At 44.4% G+C, this 22,664-nt stretch overlaps 1 long non-coding RNA gene across 1 annotated transcript in view; it reads right to left on the reverse strand.

The window, feature by feature from the left end:
- Positions 1 to 286: 286 nt before the first annotated feature.
- LOC108530602 (uncharacterized) overlaps positions 287 to 22,664 on the reverse strand; it is a 42,687-nt gene continuing 20,309 nt past the window's right edge. Inside the window, exons 3-4 of the long non-coding RNA XR_001885896.1 lie at positions 5,291 to 5,420; positions 287 to 2,713 (exon numbers count right to left, since the gene is read on the reverse strand). This is a non-coding gene — a long non-coding RNA (uncharacterized LOC108530602). The remainder of the gene's footprint in view (positions 2,714 to 5,290; positions 5,421 to 22,664) is intronic.

The following is a 22,664-nucleotide window of genomic DNA, read 5'->3' on the forward strand; positions in this document are numbered from 1 at the left end:
TCCCAAAGTGCTGGGATTATAAGTGTAAGTCACTGTGCCTGGCCTCAGTTTAATAAATCAATACAGATATACATTCATATTATTTCACACAATGGAGGTAAAAAACAAAGGAAATAAGACAGAAACTACCTGAAGAAATTATCTCTGAGACATTGAGATGGAGGAAGTGCATGTAAACTTGGGCTTCATAATAACTATTCCTTTACCTTTTGTTTTTTTTCACCATTCAATGTACTACTTTGATTAAAACAAAAAAAAAAAAAAAAAAAAAAAAAACACACAGAAAAGTCTCTAAGCCTACAGACACACTCATCAGCTAAAGGACTGCCGAGGACCTTAGCCCAAAGCTCTCTGCCCACTCTCTGGGTCTGAGTGATTGATGATGTAGGGAACTGTCACTGCTGGAAGGAATTCAGGATCAGAACCACTTTCATCTTGTGTCAGGAGTCTGTACTCCACGGCTCTCTGGTGTCTACCAGGTGAAGTGGACAGCTAAATGTATTCAGATTATTCCAGAATGGGTCATTCTTAGAGTGGGGAAAACAAGTGCCCACAGACAGTTGAAGCACATGTTCGGTTTTTACTGATTCCCAAAATTATTCCCTTCCTTCCAAAATACAATAGGTTGATCCCTCTACAGTTTATAAGTGTGATGACTGGGCTTCATACTCATGTGTGAGATGTGCCTCCCTCAAACTGTCTCATACCACCAGTATGGGACCTATCCCATGTGAAGTAGAACAAGACAGGTTGCACGACACGGCAATTTGAAAGTTAGTCATCATCTCAATGCAAGCAGACGGGAGAAAGTAAGATGCCTTGCACTTGACCCTACTCGCAGATTTAATCTCACTGCAATGGAAGAAGCTGGCTCTCATCTGAGTTGTCTGCTTCTATACTTGGTGGTAGTCTGTGCTGAGAAACCTGTTTCTTGCCAAGGACTCTGTGGCTCTAAGAGCCGGAGATTCGTTGATTTCAAAATTTCCTAAAGAGCTTCTGGTTGAGGTTGGCTGCTTGCCACAGCATCTAGGAACTACATTGCCTTGGACAATCACCATTTATCCATCCAGCCACTTATCTAACAAATACTAACGGAATATGGAACATGGCGCTCATTCCAGGAGCTCAAAAAACTGCTGTGGACAAGGATGGACAAGATCCCTGCCCTTGCGTAGCTGACTTTCAGTTATTTAGAGCCGCTGTAGATACATGTTTGAATGTCATGAGTAATTTATCAGGGTTGCCTAAGTTAAAAACTGATTGAGGTGGAGAAGATAAGGTGGCAAGAGAAGAACTCTTTGAGGAGGTGACATTTTAGCTGGGACAAAAGGTTGAGAATTCAGCTATGAGAAAAGTATGAAAGAGTATATTCCAGGTGACAGGGACCATAAGAACAAAGCCATAGGGTGAGAAGGAGCTTGATGTGTTTGGAAACAAAATAAAGGCCACGTGGTAGCTGAATTTTAGTCACATGAGATGAGGTAGAGGAGGAGATTTGGGACAAGTCTTTTAGGGCCAAACAGGCCTTGGTAAGGAATTTGGATTTTACTCTCATTTTAATGAGAAGTCATCAGAGGATTTTAAGCAGGAAAGGGACTTAACAGAATGTGTATTTTAAAAAGATGATACTGGATGCACTGTGGAGAATGGCAGACAGGAGGATATGGATGAAAACTGAGGACTCTTTTAGACTTTCAGGGCAAGGCAACAATGGCCTGAATGCCTGTGGTGGTGATAGAGATAGAGAGATGTGGAATAATTTGAGATGCCATGACACTGTTTTCCAATTATTTTTGCCAAATCTGCCGTTACTGCACCTTTGGGATGGAAGTCTCTCAGTGTGGTACTTTCTTCAGCGAATCCTGTCTAGTATTCCCCAGGACCACTCTGGAAGGAGGTATTAGTCTGCCATGCTTTTGGGAACCAGATAGCTTGCTTGGGGCTACAGCTTAGCTGGAGGATACTTCCTCATTACCTATGAACTGTCCTCATTACTTAGAAACTGTCTCATCAGACAAACCACCTAAAGCCTTTCCCCAGCTCTAATCAGACCCTGGCCCCGCTCCATCTCCTGGTTCTACTTTTGCTACTTGACCACACTCTTGGGGAGTCCGCCCCAGAAGCCTTACTGCACAGTCCCTAAGACAAGAGAATTTCCCTTTTCCCAGTTCTAGAAAAATGTGTGGAATTGCTCCATAGTAGACTGACCTATTTAAAATGCACACTCCTGAACTGGTCACAAGGGTCGGGGATGGCACAGCTGTCATCTTGAGTCAGCTGTCAACTGCTCAAGCTGGTGTGTACAGGAAGGAGCTGGGCACCAGACCCACATTGTCTGAGACCAACAGAAGGACGATTCTTCAAGGCAAATTGAGATGCTGGCAGCAGCAGAAGGGAGAATGGATGGACAGAGGGCAAACACAATGAGATCTCTGACGTATCTTTCAAGTTGCAGCTCCTAAGCTGTCTCTTCCAGGAACCTTTCTATATCTAGTCTGCCTTGGAGAACCAGCTTCACCATGCAGTGGACTTTCTTGTCAAGGGAAAATGCAGACAAATGTTGTCGGTGATCAGGTCCGATCTTTCAGGGAAGTCTTGCAAGAGCCTAACCCACGGTCCACAGGTTTCTGTGCATGCCCTGTGAACAAGCTCCCACTGGTAATGACTGCAGCCGGTGGTGTTGTTTCAAAAAGTTCCAGGAAGAATCTCAGCCCTGGAAAAACAAAAATGGGTTTGACCCAGAGATGCCTGAGTTGGAGATGAACTTTGGAGAACTCCCCTTGTTAGCGTACTAAAATCCCTGCCCAGGGAGGAGCTCATTCACCATTTTCCATACATGTGAGGTATGTGGAACATGATCAGTGATGGGCTTTACTCCATCTCCACATTCGATGACTCAGCTCACCAGCGCAATAAAAGCTAGGCTTTCACCTTTGTTCTGGGAGGCACTGCTTGGGAACTATCCCCGATGTCCTCCTTACTTGCTGCAAGGCATCAAATCCCCTTGTTAAACCCGCCTTGGCTGTGGTCACTGGACGTCACCCGGCAAGCCATTGAACCCATCTGTCATGTGAGTAACAAAATGAGAAAGAGAACCTTAAGCATTGGGTCTGATTGTCTGACTGATCATCTGAAGACATGGTATGGAGACATTTATTTATTCAACACATAATTGTAGGTGTATACCCTGGGCCAGGAGCTGTCCAAGGTGTGTGAGCCCCAAAGGTCCTTCACACCCACATGACCTCAGAAAGACCACGTGCCCGCCTCATGGACAGAGCACAGCACAGGCACAGATGGGCGTTCAGTGGAAGTTGTGAGTAAATAAATGACAGCTTAGCACATGCGCTGGTCTAGAAGAGGCGGTGAAGTTAAGTGATGGATAGAAAGTGCTGTTCTCAGAGCCCTCACAAACGCTCTTCTCATAGCCGTGCCTCCAATCAGTCACTGTAGGCTCCTTCTGCCTACAGAAATGAAGCCTGGTTTCTTCACCTGGGAACACACCACCAGTGGAAGTCCCTTGGCATCACTGGCATCAATCACCTTGCCCGGTGTAGCTCCCTGGTCTGTCCAAATCCTACTCACTTTTTAAGACATGGCTGCAAGAAGCCTCGTTCCCTGCACCAAGTTCCACTGAGTTGCCTCCTGCCTGTGCACTTCCACTGCATGTGCTCCTGCCTGTGCCTCCTGCCTTGTGTTCCTGCTGACACCCCCTGTAACTCTCCCTGCCACCTGCATTACTGTGGACCCAGTGCTCACCTGCCTTTCACCCAGGATTTTAAGCACTTGAAAGCTGGCCTCTTGCAGCCCTGGCCAAGACCCTCCCACCCAAGACACAGAGGATGCTCTCACCAGTTCCCCGCTGAGTTTGATTTCTTTATTTTACTCTTAGAAATAGTTTCTTAATGTGTTAGACCTAAACAGCCAAGACACTAGGGGAGGTCAAAGGCTTCCTTATGCCACAGCTCTCTTAGGCATAGAAAGCTGTCTCATGAAACTCAGTGGCAAATCTTCCTGCAACTACTGGTTGTCAGCCTATTAATTCAGCAGCAACTCGCAATGGCCTGTAGGGTACTTGCTGGCTCTGTCTTGTTGCACTCATGCTCAGAGCCCACCACAGCCACCAACATGCCGGTTGTGGGCAAGACAGGACCGGAGACCAAAGGTTTCACAGACTCACCATTGCCATCTGTCACTGTGTGGGGTATGGAGAGTGGAAAGGCAGAGGAAAGAGGGTGTCTGGCTTTTCTTTCCCACTGCAATGCAAACATTTCTGTAATTTCTGCAGAGTTATTAGTTAATGTGATATCGTCACTTTGTGTTACCTTTAAAATGCCCAAATTGGGTCAGTTGATGCAGTCTTTCAAATGCGATTGTGCTGAATATATGGTAGCAGCAAATACTCAGGCTCTAATTTGAAAAGTCATCATTATCATGAATGCCTATTCTTGATCAGTATGAACTGGGCCAAATGGCTCTGCAGAGTTTTCCAGATTTTAAGGGTAAGCTCCTGGTCTGCTGGGGAGAGGATGGGGCAAAGGAGAGGGTAAAGAAGAGTCCAGCTATGCTTCAGTGATTCACTTCACTGTTACTTGGTTCATTTAGGTTTTATTGGGGAAACACTTATCATCGACAGCCAGAGAAGCTTCTGGAAAAAACATTCAAGTAATTGATGAATTTTCAAAAAGAAAAAAAAACAAGAGTAAATGATGAAGAAAATGACACCAGGATGTGCATCCTTGATTGCAGGAATTCTAAGGTTTCAACTCACACACCAGATCTTACTGACTGAAAACAGCAAATACGCCAGGCGCGGTGTCTCATGCCTGTAATCCCAGCACTTTGGGAAGCTGAGGCGGGTGGATCACTTGAGGTCAGGAGTTTGAGACCAGACTGGCCAATATGGTGAAACCCCATCTCTACTAATAATAAAAAATTAGCCAAGCATGGTGGCACCTGCCTGTAATCTCAGCTACTTGGAGGCTGAGGCCTGAGGCAGGAAAATCGCCTGAACTCGGGAGACAGAGGTTGTAGTGAGCAGAGATCACACCACTGCACTCCAGCCTGGGCTACAGAGCTAGACTCTGTCTCAAAAAAATAAAAAAGAAAAAAGAAACCAGCAAGAAAATATTCCATGACTAACCGGTGATGTCTGCCATGGGTGTGGAATGGACAAATGAAGACAAAAAGAAATTCAACTACATCATTAAACAACAAAGAGTCTTAATCCATCAAAAAAGCCTATGAGAAAAAACAAAAAACAAACAAACAAAAAACAGCCTTCACTTACAAATTCTTCTCTAAAACCAAGTATGTTTAATGTTGGAGAGCAGCACATGGTTTCTATTGAGGTTGCTCCGATGAAGAGAGAATTCTGAAGCCGCTGGTGGCCATCTTGCCACCAAGAGGCGAGAAGCTAGCTGAAAATGAAGACAAATCAAGAAAATCAGAGCCAAGACACAGAGAGAGACTAATTTCTAATGATTTCCTTTCCAAACCTGGACCTAACTATCCTTTTGGTCAAAAAGATCCACCCTTGGTCTTTAGTTACATAAGCTTATTTTTTCTCTGTTTACTTAAACCAATATGAATTGGGTTTATGTTATTTGCTACCCAAAGAATCTTAATAAATTTATTAAAAGAGCCAAGAGGGGAATATCTTGTGGGAAGGTCACTTAATTTCTTTTGACTTTGAGTGGTCTTATCTGTCAATGGAAAATAATGAACTTATCTGTATTTGTTTAATAGGATTGCAGTAGAAACCAGCCAAGATGAAAGATGTCAGAGTTCCTTGAAAAATGTACGTGAAATTTCAAAAATTAAATTCCAGCGGGATATGTGAGTGTGTGTATGTGTGAGTATGATTCGTGTGTATTCTAAGGAAGAGGACTAGGTGATGTGTATTTCAGATAATGAGGTAAATAATCCACTACCTTCTGTTTTTGATTTAGGTTTTGGAAACCCTGGTCCATAAAAACATACTGCTATGTATGTTATTCCTGCCACATCCACCAAAGCCAGGAAATTCTTTTCTTTGTGGAATCCACTTTTCCAATGGAATTTCCAATATGATTGAACACTTTGATTATATATATATATATTTTTTTTTATGGTGTCTCACTCAGCCTGGTATGCCCAGGCTGGAGTGCAGTGGCGTGATCTCAGCTCACTGCAACCTCCACCTTCCGGGTTCAAGTGATTCTGCCCACTCAGTCTCCAGAGTAGCTGGGATTACAGGCACCCGCCACCACGCCTGGCTAATTTTTGGATTTTTAGTAGAGACGGGCTTTCACTGTGTTGGCCGGTCTGGTCTCAAACTCTTGACCTCAGGTGATCCAGCCGCCTCAGCCTCCCAAAGTGCTGGGATTTCAGGCTTGAGCTCCTGTACCCAACCAGATTATATATGTATTTTTGATTATGTATTTTCTTACAGCATTCTGAAATTTTGAACTTAGTGATTTATTCATGTTGCCGGCAATACCCCCTATTTAGCACTGCAATGCTCTGGCAACATTATGGACTATCCCCCAAAAATTCATATCAACATGTGACTGCACTGGGAGACAGTGTCTTTAAAGAGGTAAGCTGAAATGACATTACTAGGGTGGACCCTAATCCATTATGAATGGTGTCTTTATAGGAAGAGAAAATTTGGACACACAGGGAGAAGACCACAGGGAGGAGATGGCCATCTACAATTCCAGAAAAGCAGCCTCAGAAGAAACCAATCTGCCAACATCTTTATCTGCAACTCCCAATCTCCAAAACCGTGAGAAAATTAATTTCCATTGTTTAAACCAACCAGACTACAGGACTTCGTTATGACAGCCCCAGAAAATTAATACAGACAGCAAATGGCCAGACGTCCCACTTGAAAAAATGGATCCAGGAACAGAAAAGTAAATGTTGTGGGAATGACGTTTGATGGCACGGTTTTATTCTGCAGCTGCCTACAGGAATGACAACAGAAAACTGTAAGATGGTGTGTTTCAAAATAAGCTCTGCAGGAAACCAGCATGAATGCTGCTTTAAAGAAAAAATTGAGGCATGTTTTCCTTCCAATTATGTGACCAATTTTAGAATAAGTGTGATGTGGTGCTGAGAAGAATGTATACTCTGTTGATTTGAGGTGGAAAGTTCTGTAGATGTCTATTAGGTTCACTTAGTCCAGAACTGAGTTCAAGTCCTGAATATTCTTGTTAATTTTCTGTCTTTTTGATCTGTCTAATATTGACAGTGAGGTGTTAAAGTCTCCCACTATTATTATGTGGGAGTCTAAGTCTCTTTGTAGGTGTCTAAGAACTTGCTGTATGAATCTGAGTGCTCCTGTATTGGGTACATATGTATTTAGGATAGTTACCTCTTCTTGTTGCATTGATCCCTTTACCACTATGTAATGGCCTTCTTTGTCTCTTTTGATCTTTGTTGGTTTAAAGTCTGTTTTATCAGAGACTAGGACCGCAACTCCTGCTTTTTTTTTGCTTTCCATTTGCTTGGTAAATATTCCTTCATCCCTTTATTTTGAGCCTATGTGTGTCTTTGCACATGAGATGGGTCTCCTGAATACAGCACACAGATGGGTTTTGACTGTTTATCCAATTTGCCAGTATGTGTCTTTTAATTGGGGCATTTAGTCCATTTACATTAAGGTTAATATTGTTATGTGTGAATTTGATCCTGTCATTATGATGCTAGCTGGTTGTTTTGCCCGATAGTTGATGCAGTCTTCATAGTGTCAATGTTCTTTACAATTTGGTATGTTTTTGCAGTGACTGGTGCCAGTTGTTCCTTTCCATGTTTAGTGCTTCCTTCAGGAGCCCTTGTAAGGCAGCCCTCGTGGTGACAAAATCTCTCAACATTTGCTTGTCTGTGAAGGATTTTATTTCTCCTTTGCTTATGAAGCTTAGTTTGGCTGGATATGAAATTCTGGGTTGAAAATTGTTTTCTTTAAGCATGTTGAATATTGGCCCCCACTCTCTTCTGGCTTGCAGGGTTTCTGCCAAGAGATCCACTGTTAGTCCAATGAGCTTCCCTTTGTGGGGAAAGATGATTAGATGTCTTGGGGCTGCTCTTCTCAAGGACTATCTTTGTGATGTTCTCTATATTTCCTGAATTTGAATGTTGGCCTGTCTTGCTAGGTTGGGGAAGTTCTCCTGGTTAATGTCCTGAAGAGTGTTTTCCAACTTGGTTCCAATCTCCCCATCACTTTCAGGTACACCAATCAAACGTAGATTTGGTCTTTTCAGATAGTCCCATATTTCTTGAAGGTCTTGTTCTTTCTTTTCATTCTTTTTTCTCTAATCTTGTCTTCTCACTTTATTTCATTGAGTTGATCTTCGATCTCTGATATCCTTTCTTCCACTTGATCAATTTAGCTATTGATTCTTGTGTATGCTTCATGAAGTTCTTGTGCTGTGTTTTTCAGGTGCTTCAGGTCATTTATGTTCTTATCTAAGCTGGTTATTCTAGTTAGCAATTCTTCTAACCTTTTTTCAAGGTTCTTAGCTTCCTTGCATTGGGTTAGAACATGCTCCTTTAGCTCGGAGGAGTTTGTTATTACCCACCTCCTGAAGCCTACTTCTGTCAATTCGTCAAACTCATTCTCCGTCCAGTTTTGTTCCCTTGCCAGCGAGGAGTTGTGATCCTTTGGAGGAGAAGAGGCCTTCTGGCTTTTGGAATTTTTAGCCTTTTTGTGCTGGTTTCTCCCCATCTTTGTGGATTTATCGACCTCTGGTCTCTGATGTTGGTGACCTTTGGATGAGGCCATGAATGGATGTCCTTTTTGTTGATGCTGATGCTATTCCTTTGTGTTTGTTAGTTTTCCTTCTAACAGTCAGGCCCCTCTGCTGCAGGTCTGCTGGAGTTTGCTGGAGGTCCGCTCCAGACCTTGTTTGCCTGGGTATCACCAGCGAAGGCTGTAGAACAGCAAAGTTTGGGAAAGTTTGCATACTCTAATGCCCTCCTACCCAGCCTTTAAAAACTGATTTAAGGATTTTAGGAATCCTAGAGAAAACAAACCAGTAGTCTCTTATTACAAAGAGAGAAAATGAATAACGCTTGGACTCAATAAACAGTCTTTAGCCTGCAGCTGAACTGGCATTCCATGGAGCACACTTTCTGGCATGCATACTTAGTGGCGCCTCCAATGTGCAGAAAGTCAGCTGGAAGGGGAGTTGAGTTTAGATGAGAAGTGAAGCATGTCATGCTTGGGCAGCCAGCAGGACCCCATCAGTCTGCATGAAAATGCTGTTCAGAGCATAATTTGCAATTGCAAATATATGGAACCAACCCAAATGTCCGTCAATCAACAAGTGGATAAAGAAAATGTGGTATATATATATATATATATACACACACACACACACACACATATATGTACATACATATGTACACACACACACACACACACCATGGAGTACTACTCAGCCATAAAAAGGAATGAAATAATAGCATTTGCAGCAATCTAGATGGAATTGGAGACTATTATTCTAAGTGAAGTAACTCAGGAAAGGAAAAGCAAACATTGATGTTCTCACAAGTGGGAGCTAAGACATGAGGACACAAAGGCATAAGAACGACACATTGGACTTTGGGGACTCAGGAGAAAGGGTAGAAGTGGTTGAGGGATAAAAGACTACACACTGGGTACAGTGCACACTGTTTGGGTGATGGGTGAACCTAAATCTCAGAAATCACCATTAAATAACTTATTCATGTAACCACATACCACTTAGTCTCTAAAAACCTATTGAAATAAAACTAAATTAAAAAAAGAAAATAATGTTTTTCAGAATAGAGAGGGCACATTTCAATAATTAACACACACCTTAACAGCCGCTCATATCTGCCACACAGACAGGAAATTGTAATTTCTGTGTACTGGGGCTTTGCTTATAGCTGTTGTCGGGGTTAACAAAGTACCTGCTTAATTATTGGTAGCTGGGAATACCTGGGGTTGTGCTCACGTGTTCATAGGTCTTACATTCCTCAGAGCTCAGAAACGGCCACGCTCATGTGAGAAAGGGCACTGCGTGTTGGTAGAGGGGAGCAAAGAGGGAGTCTGGGGGAGCAGATTGAGGCCAGATGCTGCAAAGACAGGAATCACCCTCAAGAGGCCGGACTTGCTCTGGCAGGGAGTTGGGAGATGATGAAGGGCACTGCGGTGTGAGGGTGGCCTTTGGTTTTAATCAAAAAGAAGCCCATGCCAGCATCTAAGTAAGATCTTAGCACCAAGGGAAGGAATGGGAAGCAGAGGAACTAGAAAGCAGGTGCATTAGGAGAAAGTTCTGGCCCAAAGGCTTTGGCCAGGTTTGGGGAATGTGGAGAAATTCAGGGATGAACAGGTTCTTCGTGGTTTGGTGGGACAGAGAGGAGGATGTCTGCCAAGTGCCTGTCACTTGATCAGGGAGTCAAAGGAGAGTAGAGTTTGGACCAGGAGAGGTTCTGCGTTAAACACCAAGTGTTTATGAATCAGAGTAAGAGTTCCCCTTGCTGAATCTGCCTCTTTTATCTTGGCTGTTCCACAACATAGATTCCATTGTACAAATGACCATATGGACATTGTGTGATGTTCTAAGCCAAAAAGTGGCTCTGGCAGTTCCAGCCCATGAGTATCTTTTGGCAAAGTTCTAGTGTGAGAAGGAGTTCCTGCGTAGCGCTGTCTGTCAGACTCAGCTCTGCAGAAAGGCTGGAACCACAGAGCCCATGAGGGTACACTGCTCACAGGCAGGGCTCACACATGCTCTGCCCCCACCTCTCATGCCCAAGCAGGCCACACCGACTTTGAGGCACTTCCTTGGCCCTAACATGTTTTAAAATTTGAATCATGCTTCAAGTGATTCTTTTGAGATTGGCAGTATTGGAAAGAGTCTAAGGAAGGGAACTTAGTTTTAAAATAGTTTTAATTATAGAGATGACAATCGGTACAGATATGTCAGGAAAACATGTTGGAATGTCCTGAGTGACAATGGTGATTCTGTGAGCTCAGTTCACATTTCAGGTGCTCTGGCCTCTGACTTCTGGCATTTAGGAACCTGTGAAACATACGAATCCATGCACACGAAAAATTCAGGCACTAAGAACTCAGCCTTGATTAGCCATAAGTGTGCTCTCTGTAGAAGGGGAAAATAACATTTGTAAGGAATATGTTTAACCTATGTAAGAAAATGCATGGTTTTAACATGAAATATAAACATTGGTGGTGGCTCTAATTGTAGTCTCTTTTACCAGTTCATTGAAGTTGGCTCAGCAGGCTCTGTTTCTCCCACTCTTCTCTGGCACCACATTTAACTGTTCTGTGCAGTGTAAGGTCTGCAGAATGAAACAGCACTCCTTTTCAAATAGTGTCTAATGGGAACCTCAGTGATCCAGACCGGCCTCTGAGAAGTTTGAAGAGTTTTCGAGGACAACGATGTCTTGAACAAACTGCGAGGAACACTCCAACTTTGTTTTTAGATGAATTTCCACATGTTTTTCTTCTGCAAGGGTTTTGGAGGGGTAGCATGATGGACTTCTTTGTACAGAATGTTTTCAGAAGTTGTGTTAATGGAGAAATTTCTTTTGGGGCTTAAGTTTCTATTTGCCTTTTGTGACATGGTTTTTAAAAAACAACAAAAAGACCTCATTATCTTCCTCTCCCACAATTGTAGCCGTAGAAAGGAGATAAGGCAGGTCCCACGTGGACCGGTGGCTGGGTGTGCTGCCGGGATAGCTAAGGCGCCCCTTTTACAAGCAGTCTTTAACATGCAGTCACACCCGCAATCTCGGTGCTGGGTGATAAGAAGGATTGTATTCATTACACTGTTGAATACAGAAACATATTTCCGAAATAATTTTTCTTGTCTAGAATTACACAGAATTCCGCTGAGTGGCACATTCAAAAGAATTTTTATTAGGAGAGTTCCAATGAACTGCTCAGCGGCAGAGGGACTTTATATTTGATTTGATTTCTCAGAACCAGGTATTGTGGAGAAAGGCATCAGATAACCACGGAGTATTGGTTAAGGGAGGGAAGCCTGCAGGGTTCATGCATTCAAGCCCCGCAGCCAACAAGCATTCACTGAGACTCTCATTCTGGAGTGGAGACCAAGGTGCCTCGAGATCCCAGTGAGTTCATGAGGCTTCCTGCCGCTTGTCTGCTTACATGTGGTTACAGAGGTGGCACAGTCTTTGTTACTGAGGCTGGATGACAATCAGCTCTGCCCAGACCTTCACAACTCATGTATGTGGGCACAGGACTTGGGCATAGAGAGAAACCAAGTGAAAATTTTGTAGTAAAAATTGTGCCACTGTGGAGAATTCCCCTTTTCTCATTTTGCTTTGGCATAAACAAAGATCTTAAAAACAGTTTAATAGCACGTTGGGAGGCCGAGGTGGGCAGATTGCTTGAGGTCAGGAGTTCAAGACCAGCCTGGTCAACATGATGAAACCCTGTCTCTACTAAAAATACAAAAGTTAGCTAGGGGTGGTGGCATGTGCCTGTAATCCCAGCTATTCAGGAGGCTGAGGCAGGAGAATCGCTTGAAACCTGGAGATGGGGGCTGCAGTGAGCTGAGATCATGCCACTGCACTCCAGCCTGGATGACAGAGTGAGACTCCATCTTGAAAACAACAACGAAAAAGTTTAAAATACTAGAAAGTCCTATGAGACTATTGTGAACACCTTTGCAGAAAAACAATCTAGTGGTAGACTCTGAGGCTGGTCAGCAGTGGGTTAATGGTGTCCCCTAAAACAATATGCCCACGTCCTAATCTCTAGAGTCTGTAAGTGTGATCTTATTTGCAAAAAGAAGTCTTCACAGATGTAACTGAGTTAAGGGTCTTGAGAGAAGCAGATCATCTTGGTTTAATTTATGGGCCATAAATCCAAGGATAACAGACACAGAGTGAAGAAATGAGGGCCATTGAAAGTGGAGGCAGAGACTGGCGAGAAACTGCCCCAAGCCAAGGGGCACCTGGAGCCACCAGAATCTGAAAGAGGAAAGAATAGTTCTTTTCTAGAGCCTTGGGAGGGAGCATGGCCCTGCCAACATCCAGCTTCTGGTGTCCAGAGCTTTGACAGATCACACTCTGTTATTGAAGCCACCAAGTATGTAAGAATTATCCAACAACAATCTCCAAGGGTGCAATGGTTGAGTCTGCAGATTACATTTGAGAGTTAGAGGATGTCAGAGCTGGAAGGGGTCTCAGTCTCCTCTTAAAGAGAAGATGTTGGACAAGCTACTCGCTTGGACCTGAATTCTAGACCTGCCCTGACACCCACAGGCTAAGTGCTTTTTCAAGAAGCTGGTGGATCCTTTTTTCCAGGTTGCTCTAGCTTGGTCTAGAAAGCTCTCAGGATCTGACCCCAATTGCTTCCCTCCATAACTTCACTTTCCACCCCTACCTCCTGGCCCTCCAGACACAGGAACTTTTCTGAACATGTTCTGATCCTGCTGTTCATATGCTTTTCTCCACACCAGGCCGAGAGAGGGACAAGGCATCCTTTAAACCCAGATCCCTGTCCACTGGCCGTTCCCTGATCCTCCAGGTGAGGTCGCTCTTCCCCCGCTCCCTCTGTTCATTGTATGCGCTGTGTGGATTCTGACCACACTCTCAGGCTACTGACAAGGCCCTGCAGGCCTGCAGGGTGTGTTCCCAACCTTCCTCCTAAAGTGACCTCTCATCACTACCACTGCAGCTCCTCAGACGCACCAGGACCCCCCTGCCACAGGGCCTTTGCACACGCTGTACTTTCCCTAAAGTCCTCTACTCTGCTTTGCAATGGCCTTGGATTATAGTGAAAATGGTCTACATCTTTGTTGGAATTATTTGTTCAATATCTGTGTCTTCACTGGGCAGCAAGCCCTGTGGGGCATAGATTAAGACTGATTTTCTCCTAGTGTAGAGCCCAGCATGTAGCAGATCTAACAAGCAAAGACTGTGGGTGACTATATGTTAAATCTATAAAGATGATCCTCCACGACTTTAGGAGCTCCTCAAGGGTAGGGACTTGTTAATTTTATATCTCTGAGATGTAAAGACATAGAGAGAGCCTTTGTAGAAACCATAAACTTTGATGCACTAAAGTCTCTAGAGGCCAGGCATGGTGGCTCACACTTGTCATCCCAACACTTGGGGAGGCCGAGGTGGGAGGATGGCTTGAGGCCAGGAGTTGGAGACCAGCCTGGGCAACATAATGAGACTCCATCTCTACAATTCTTTTTAAATTATTCGGGCATGGTAGTGTGGGCTTGTAGCCCCAGCTACTCAGAGGTTGAAGTAGGAGGATTGCTTGAACCCAGGAGTTCAAGGCTGCAGTGAGTCATAATTGTGCCCCTGCTCTACAGCCTGGGCAACAGAGCAAGGCTCTGTCTCTTTAAAAATAAAAACAAAACAAAAAACCAAAAAAAAGAAGTCACCGTCCGTGAAGAGCTTCTCCTTGCCCTTTAGATATGACACCAACCTCTACTGCATCTGCAAACCTTCATGTTCCCTCTGCTCCCTTGGTTTCCATCCTCATCTCTTGCACTTCCCCTTCTGCCAGCCCTGCTTGGCAAGGCCTTCAGCTTTTCACACACTGGCCTCTACCCTGCTTGGGGCCTTGAGCAGGCTCTTCCCTTCCCTTGAAACTCTTCTCCATCCCCTTCCCTGCTTCTTTGTGTCCTGGTTGATTCCCAGCTGTCTTTTCAGGCTTTGAATGTCACTTCCTCAGAGAAAGCTTTGCTGACTTTCCAGTCTAGCTTCCAGTGGCTAGGGACCACCTTCTAGTTTTCCTGCATGGTTTACTGAACTCCTAGCATGCTTTGGCATGTATGTCTTTTGTTGAATGCATGCCTTCCATAAGCTCACAAAGCCAGGCAGAGCTGGATGGTGGTTGTCTGATTTCAAAGATCTCCACTCTTGGCACTTCACTACGCAATGCTCCCTGAAGGAAGGGAAGTGAAAGAAACAGAAAAGCGGAAAGCATGCATGAAGCCTCTGTGGAAGAGGGCCACTGTATGACTTCGGAAGCCCCTGTGGGCCTCTCCCTACCTGGCAGGAGAAGCACACCGTGTCCCAGAGAGCTCAGGGAGGAGGCAAGGCACTAGGCATGGCTTTGGTGTGACCCTGGGTTGTCTCCCAGCCTCCTCCCTGACCCATCCACAGCCCCTGCTTGCCATAGAGCCAAGTAGCTTCCGTATGCGGTAGGACATCTTATACCCATTTACCAGAGAAGCAAACCAAGGTGAGCAATGGACAGACCTGGAGCTGCCAGCACGATCGTGTGATTGCAAAGCTCCTTCCAATAACCCTGTGTCGTATAAATTAAGATGATGGTGTGAGCTGTGTCCAGCACCACTGAAAAACAAAATGCCCTAGAGACAGTGCTGTCAAATGGAGCAACAGACAGGTAGACAGACAGACAGGAAATCATCCCTTTGCTACCACCCAAGATGTTGCTTCCTCTCAGTCCATTTCCCAAATCCTCCTCTCCCGCACCCTATAATCTTGTCAGGGCTTACCTCCTCCCTACACTCTGCGCTTTCATTAATTTCTTATCACCTATCCCTCAGCTGTAATCTAGGACATTGTAAGGACAATTAATTAAAGTGAGAAGGTTCTTAAAAAAAGGTATTGACCTGCAATTCAGCCCTTTCTCTTAGCAAAATCAATTTTCAGATTACAGGTCAAGAGGAGACAGCTTTAAAAACGTGTCCAGCCAATCGGTTCTTCAGATGCGTTCATGAAGTCGCACCAGCTGTGTATGAACCTGATTGCATATCCTGCTTTCTGCCTAAGAAAAGCACACCTGACTGAGTACACATGGGAGTGCAGCTTGTTTGAAGAATCTGTTGCTATAGAAAGACGGAAGAAAAAGATAAAATATGTATAAAAGGAAAAAGCATCTATTGATTTATCTATCTATCCATTATATATATACACACACTTCTGGTCGTCAATCCTGAGCAGGGTGTCTGCTGTCAGAGATGGGCAAGGATGGGTGCCAGCCTTTGGGGAGCTGTTCCAGGGAGGGAGCCCGACCAGTCTCTGGTCTTAGCCAGCCCAGTCAGCACTGGAGAAAGACCTCATTCAATGCTGAAATAGAAGGTGCTAGTGTATGCATTACAATAGCAGGTGAGTAAAACTGTCTGTTGTACAACATGCTGATGTAGGAGCTTTGCAATTATCTAGCCTAATATGCAGATAAGGAAATCAGGGCCCTGGCAGGTACATGACTTGCTCAGTCTTGCTATATGTGGTCCATTCCGAAAACTGAAATTCAGGACCTCTGACACCCAGGCTGGGCTCTGTCCAAGACAAGCTGCCATATCTCAGGGTAGAAATTAAGAGAAGCAGTCAGGCATCTTCCTGTCTGACCCCAACACTGGGGTTCTAATCTCCCCTAAACTCACACAGCATCTCCCCAACCACTTTTGCAGAGAGAACAAAAAGAAAGATGTTGATTTACCCGGAAAGCATCTGTCACTAATAGTAACACGCAGCTTTCAGTGAGGGTTAACTGTATCCAGGTGCGGTTCTTATCTTCTTACAAGTATTAGTGCATTTACAAATAAAGTGTGGGAGGCTTAGAAAGGTCAAGTGGTTTGTCTAAGCTCACAGAGCAAGTCAAAGCTGGAACCAGAATTCTGGGATTAGTCTTGTGTTAGAAACAATTCTTTATTGCCTCAATAGACAAGGTGCACATTAATTTGAATTACTTGAGCTAAGCTGAGTGACTTGATTCCTGTTCCTTACATTGATGAGGATGCCAGTCCTGTGCCTGACGACTGCCAGGAGCTTGAGGGCAGAGATAATGGAACAAAGAGAAGTATACGGCAGCAGGGTACCATGAACAAAATCTCTGACTTAGGTCAAACAGAGGCACGGTTGTGTTCTGCCGCATCTCGAGAAAAGTTACTTAGGCTCCATGATCATCAGTTTTCTTATATCTAAAATGGACATAGTAGGATTAACCTCTTAGGGTTCCCAGAGATCTTGGGTTGCTCTGCACACGTTTCCAGGAACATGCCAGGCACCTGGGGAGCAGTACAGCTCCTTCATGAGGTCCTCCATCATCATGAACAGATGTTAGTAATCATGACTGACACAGATGCTGCCTAAGGGATGAAGACGGTGGTGATGGTGATGATGAAGGTGTGGTTACACTGCTGCTGTGACGATGGGATGACAGTGAGGGTGCAGAAGAAAGAACATGGCACATGTCAGGACCATTTAGGTCAGTGGTTCCCAACTAGGAGTGATTTCACCCACAGGGGATGTTTGGCAGTGTCTGGAGACACTTTTAGTTGTTCACACTGTTGAAGGAGGTGCCACTGGAATCCAGTGGGTGGGGGCCAGGGACCTTGTTAACCAAGCCTACAAGGCATAGGAAAGCCCCCACAAGAAAGAACCATCCAGCCAAAATGTTAGTGGGGCCCAGGTTAAAAAGCCCTGGTCTAGGAGGATGGGAAATCTGAACACTGGAGGTAAGTGAGGAAGCTTCCAGGGGCTTTGTTGACTGCTTAACACATCTCTTTCAGCTACTGCTTTGAACTATACAGGAATCTGCACCTAAAAGGAAGAGGTCAGAGTCCTCGACAGTTGGGAAGACTATAGTGAAGCCATTCCACATGAACTCCTCCCCACACTCTCAGGGCAGCCTGGTGCAGCTGCGTCTCCGGCCCCTGCAAGTCCACATGGAAACTGTCTGCTGGCTTTCTGGATGTGCAAGAAGGCGTCTGCACAGTCTTTCTCTCTTTATCTTTTTCTTTCTCTCTTTATCTTTTTCTTTCTTTCTTTCTCTCTTTCTTTCTTCTTGCCTTCTTTCTTTCTTCTTTCTTTTCTTTCTTTTCTTCTTTTTTTCTTCTTCTTTCTTTTCTTTCTCTTTTCTTTCTCTCTTTATCTTTTTCTTCCTTTCTTTCTCTCTTTCTTTCCTTCTTCCTTTCTTTCAGCAAAATCTCACTATCACTGAGGTTAGAGTTCAGTGGTGGGATCACGGCTCACTGCAACCTTGACCTCCTAGGCTCAAGCAGTTCTTCTGCCTCAGCCTTCTGAGTAGCTGGGAGTACAGGTGCACAACACCACACAAAGCATATTTTTTAAAATGTTTGGTAGAGACAGGGTCTTGCTGTGCTGTCCAGTCTGGTCTTGATCTCCTGGCATCAAGCAATTATCCCACCTTGGTCTCCAAAAGTGTTGGGATTACAGTGTGACCACCATGCCTGGCCAAGACCTGCTTCTTAATCATTGCTGGAGTCATAGAGCCTCACACTGTGCCATCCACAGTACCACAGAGAGAAAGGAAAGCACTTGTAAATGTGTACATTACCATCCCCCCTGCCTTCCAGGGAGGTGAATCCCTCATCAGGGCCTCTGCTGAGTGGGTGATGGGTATGGAGATGGGGGAGGGGAATCCCTCATTAGGGCCCTCTGCTGAGTGGGTGATGGGTATGGAGATGGGAGGGAGGTGAATCCCTCGTCAGAGGCCCTCTGCTGAGTGGGTGATGGCTATGGAGATGCAGGAGAGGAGGAGTTGGTACAGAGTTGAATTTTCCAACACACCACAGAAAAATAAATGAAAAGTAAGGCAGTGGCTAACACAGGGATGGGGTATGGCCAGGGAAAACTGAGTGGCAGGCAAGCAGGTAGCAGGAAAGGGGAATGACGGGGGCTGCAAAATTACAGAGCAGGTTCTGAAGTTGTCTGACAGGTGGTGAGTGATAGAGACCTTTTTCTGGGTCTCCCAGTGAAATTTTCAGTAAACACGTGACTGCCACTTTCATAAAAGGAGCTTGCATTTGGGGGCTGCAAGGTTGACGCAAGGTTAGATCCGAGGGTGCCCGTGGGAGGCCTGCCACAGCCGGGCTGCTGGCGAGAAGGCACTTGCTTCTTCCCACAGTTGCTCTGGTACATGGCAGCCCCTGACTCAGGTCCACGGTCTGACGCTGCCAGGTTCAAGGTCAGACTTTACACCTGGCCCAGATCTCCCACAGGCTATTTATTCCTATCTCCTTTCAAATTCGGCAACGTATTATACCACCTTGAAGAAGATGGGGCAGAGCGGAGGGGAGGCTAGAGGGACAATCCCAAACAGAGTCCTAAATCTGCATCAGATTTTCCTTTTAACCAAAACCTACTTGGTATTCAGCAGAAATTTTGAGTCTAGTGTTTGACATAATTTAATAGTGTGCGTTAATGACTATAATTTTCCCCTGTAGTCGAGATACTAAGAAAATGAGAAGTGCTTTATCTACACCACACACAACAGTAACCGGGACAGACTTGGAAATGACAGTGAAGAACAAAGTCTGTGAGGGCCAACAGCTTGTGGAGAACTTCAGAGACATGCAGCACTCCATGCAGAAAGCACATTCCACTCCAGATATAAGAGGGTGGGAGACTCCCTGATATTTGTTATTTTCTTTTATGCTGACCACATTGCTGTGTGGTGGGTAATACAGTTTCCACTGCACAGGTACCAAAGCTGAGGCTAGAGGGGTTAAGAGATGGTCTATATCCGGGAATAAAATTCAGATGTTGTAAGTTCAACTTATTTTATTTTATTTTTTATAGACAGAGTCTTGCTCTGTTGCCTAGGCAGGAATGCAGTGGTGCAATCACAGCTCACTGCAGCCTCGAACTCCTGGCCTCAAGCAATTATCTTGCTAAGCCTCCTCAGTAGCTAGGACTACAAGCATGCACCACCACACCTGGTTATTTTTTTCATTTGTTGTAGGAACAGCATCTTGCTATGTCGACCAGGCTGATCTCGAACTTCTGGCCTCAAGCAATCCTTCCACTTCAGCCTCCTGAAACACTGGGATTATAGGCCTGAGCCGCCATGCCATGCTATGAAGTTTTATTTTAAGTATCTAGATGTGGGGATTTTTTTTTTTTTTTTTTTTTTTTTTTGAGACGGAGTCTGCTCTGTCGCCCAGGCTGGAGTGCAGTGGCCGGATCTCAGCTCACTGCAAGCTCCGCCTCCCGGGTTTATGCCATTCTCCTGCCTCAGCCTCCTGAGTAGCTGGGACTACAGGCGCCCGCCACCTCGCCTGGCTAGTTTTTTGTATTTTTTAGTAGAGACGGGGTTTCACCGTGTTAGCCAGGATGGTCTCAATCTCCTGACCTCGTGATCCGCCCATCTCGGCCTCCCAAAGTGCTGGGATTGCAGGCTTGAGCGACCGCACCCGGCCGGGGATTTATTTTTTAAAGCAGCAAGTACTACCTGAACTAAAACAGGTGGTTTTGCAACTTGCTACGTATTATGGAAATAGTTGACATCTATATTGGTGAGGTTCTTACCAAAACCCAAACAGAAGGAATGCCATTTTGTAGAACAAATCTCAACTTTAAACTTCTTTCATCCATGGGTAAGCCCTGCATTTAAAATATATATATTATATATATGNACTACAGGCGCCCGCCACCTCGCCTGGCTAGTTTTTTGTATTTTTTAGTAGAGACGGGGTTTCACCGTGTTAGCCAGGATGGTCTCAATCTCCTGACCTCGTGATCCGCCCATCTCGGCCTCCCAAAGTGCTGGGATTGCAGGCTTGAGCGACCGCACCCGGCCGGGGATTTATTTTTTAAAGCAGCAAGTACTACCTGAACTAAAACAGGTGGTTTTGCAACTTGCTACGTATTATGGAAATAGTTGACATCTATATTGGTGAGGTTCTTACCAAAACCCAAACAGAAGGAATGCCATTTTGTAGAACAAATCTCAACTTTAAACTTCTTTCATCCATGGGTAAGCCCTGCATTTAAAATATATATATTATATATATGTATAATAATAATTTATTTAGGGTAAGAATACATATTACCTATCAGCAAAGATTTCCTTCTGTACGTTAGCTTACCCAGGCAAATGAAAATCTTAGTAAGAACATTTACACCTATGTCCGTCTTCTAAACTACACCTGTGTGTGTGTGTGTGTGTGTGTGTGTGTGTGTTGGGGGGGTGGGGAGTCCTACTTTCTAATGTACAAGACTCTGAGGCCTGGATTGTTTATTGTCATAAATTGAGTTACTTCTTCTTCTGGAAAAAAATGCAAATGTTGTGATTACAGTCTTCTTTAACTTTCATGTGTTTGACTTGCATTAATTATATATTGGTAGAATTAAATGTTTCACAGTCGGAATTTGGACTTTTGCACATCAGTTGACAAGTGTTAGAAGCTTTCTCAGGTGGAGCAATGCCTGCCTCCGAAAGGTCCAGCTCCGTAAGCCAATGTTTGTACCACTATTTATGTGTTTGTTATTTTATGCTTCAAAAAATAAATTAGAAAAGAGAAATGAAGCTGCTGATACTAGTAACAAAAATATTGGTCCCATCACTGTAATATAATTAAGGCCGAGATGGAATTGATCAGTGAGCTGCATGTGTAAGTCTCCATCTCAAATAGACTTTCAAATGGTTGCATTATAAAGGAAAAAAACTAGATTCAATGAAATGTGTTAAATATTGTGTCTAAAAGGCACAATGTGTTCAGATATTTTATACTAGTTTTCAGTCTCTGGCAACAGAGCACATCCACCCAGCTGCCACCACAGCTAAAACTACAATACTATTTGTTCTGAAATGTCTTTTATGCATGCTTTCAAGAACGCATTATATACAAAATAGGTGTTTCTAAAGTGCTTCACTCTTCCTGTAGCCTCCCAGAGGCCGAATGCCACATTTGTAGCCCAGTTTTCATGACTGTAAAGGCTCTGAGGGCCTGAATGTCATCTCTTCCCCACTGCTTGCTCCTTTATCTGGTGTTATATTCCAACTCTACTGAACATTTCCTTTGGGCCAAATGTTTTAGAACTCCACTGTCTTGATTCAGTATAAATTTGTGATCTGTGTCAAATCCTCTTGTTGTGTAGTGAGGTGGGAACAGGCGAAGGCATGGGAAGATGCTGAGCATGCATCAGGTGCTGTGCGAGTGACCGTCAATGCTGAGAGGACGCTCCTGCCCATTCTACCACAATGGGAAGGTGGACAAGCAGGCATGGGTGTGCAGTGAGACCACGTCTACAGCATAGGCATGCACGAGGTGTTCGGAGACTTGCGAGAAGGATGTGTAAACCAGCAGCTAGTCAAGTGTTCCTAGATAGCAAAACTCAAAGTATCCCTTCAGAATGGAATATCATCTGTCTAAGAAGTAAAAATTTTCAGTTGAATTTAGTGTCTGGTTCAGCTGACAGAGCCAGCACATATTTATTTCCTGCAGTGGGCTGAATCTGCCTTTCTAAAATTCATATGTTGAAATCCCAAGCCCCCATGTGATGGCATTAGGAGGTATGGCCTTTGGAAGTTAATGAGATCAGGAGGATGGAGCCTTCGTGAATGGATTAGTGCTGTTATCAAAGGGACCCCAGAGCACTCTCTTGCCTTCTTTCTATTATATAAGGATCCAATGGTAGCTCAGCAGTCTGCGGCCTGGAAGAGGCCCTCACCAGAACCTGAATGTGCTGGCTCCCTGCTCTCAGGCTTCCTGCCTCCAGAACTGAGAGAAATGCATATTTGTTGAGTAAGCCACAATAATTTATTATTTATTATTACTGTTATTATTTATTTATTTATTATGCATTTCCAAATGAGCTAAGACATTTTCTCTTTCTCTAAAAATCAGGAGTAAAGAGACAGAAAAGGGAATGAATTTCTAAGAAGACCAGAGTAGAATGGAAAAATATCAGAGGAGGGAGAATTGTTA

Source organism: Rhinopithecus bieti, unplaced genomic scaffold (genome assembly GCF_001698545.2).
Source record: "Rhinopithecus bieti isolate Rb0 unplaced genomic scaffold, ASM169854v2 scaffold_7509, whole genome shotgun sequence".
NCBI lineage: Eukaryota > Metazoa > Chordata > Mammalia > Primates > Cercopithecidae > Rhinopithecus > Rhinopithecus bieti.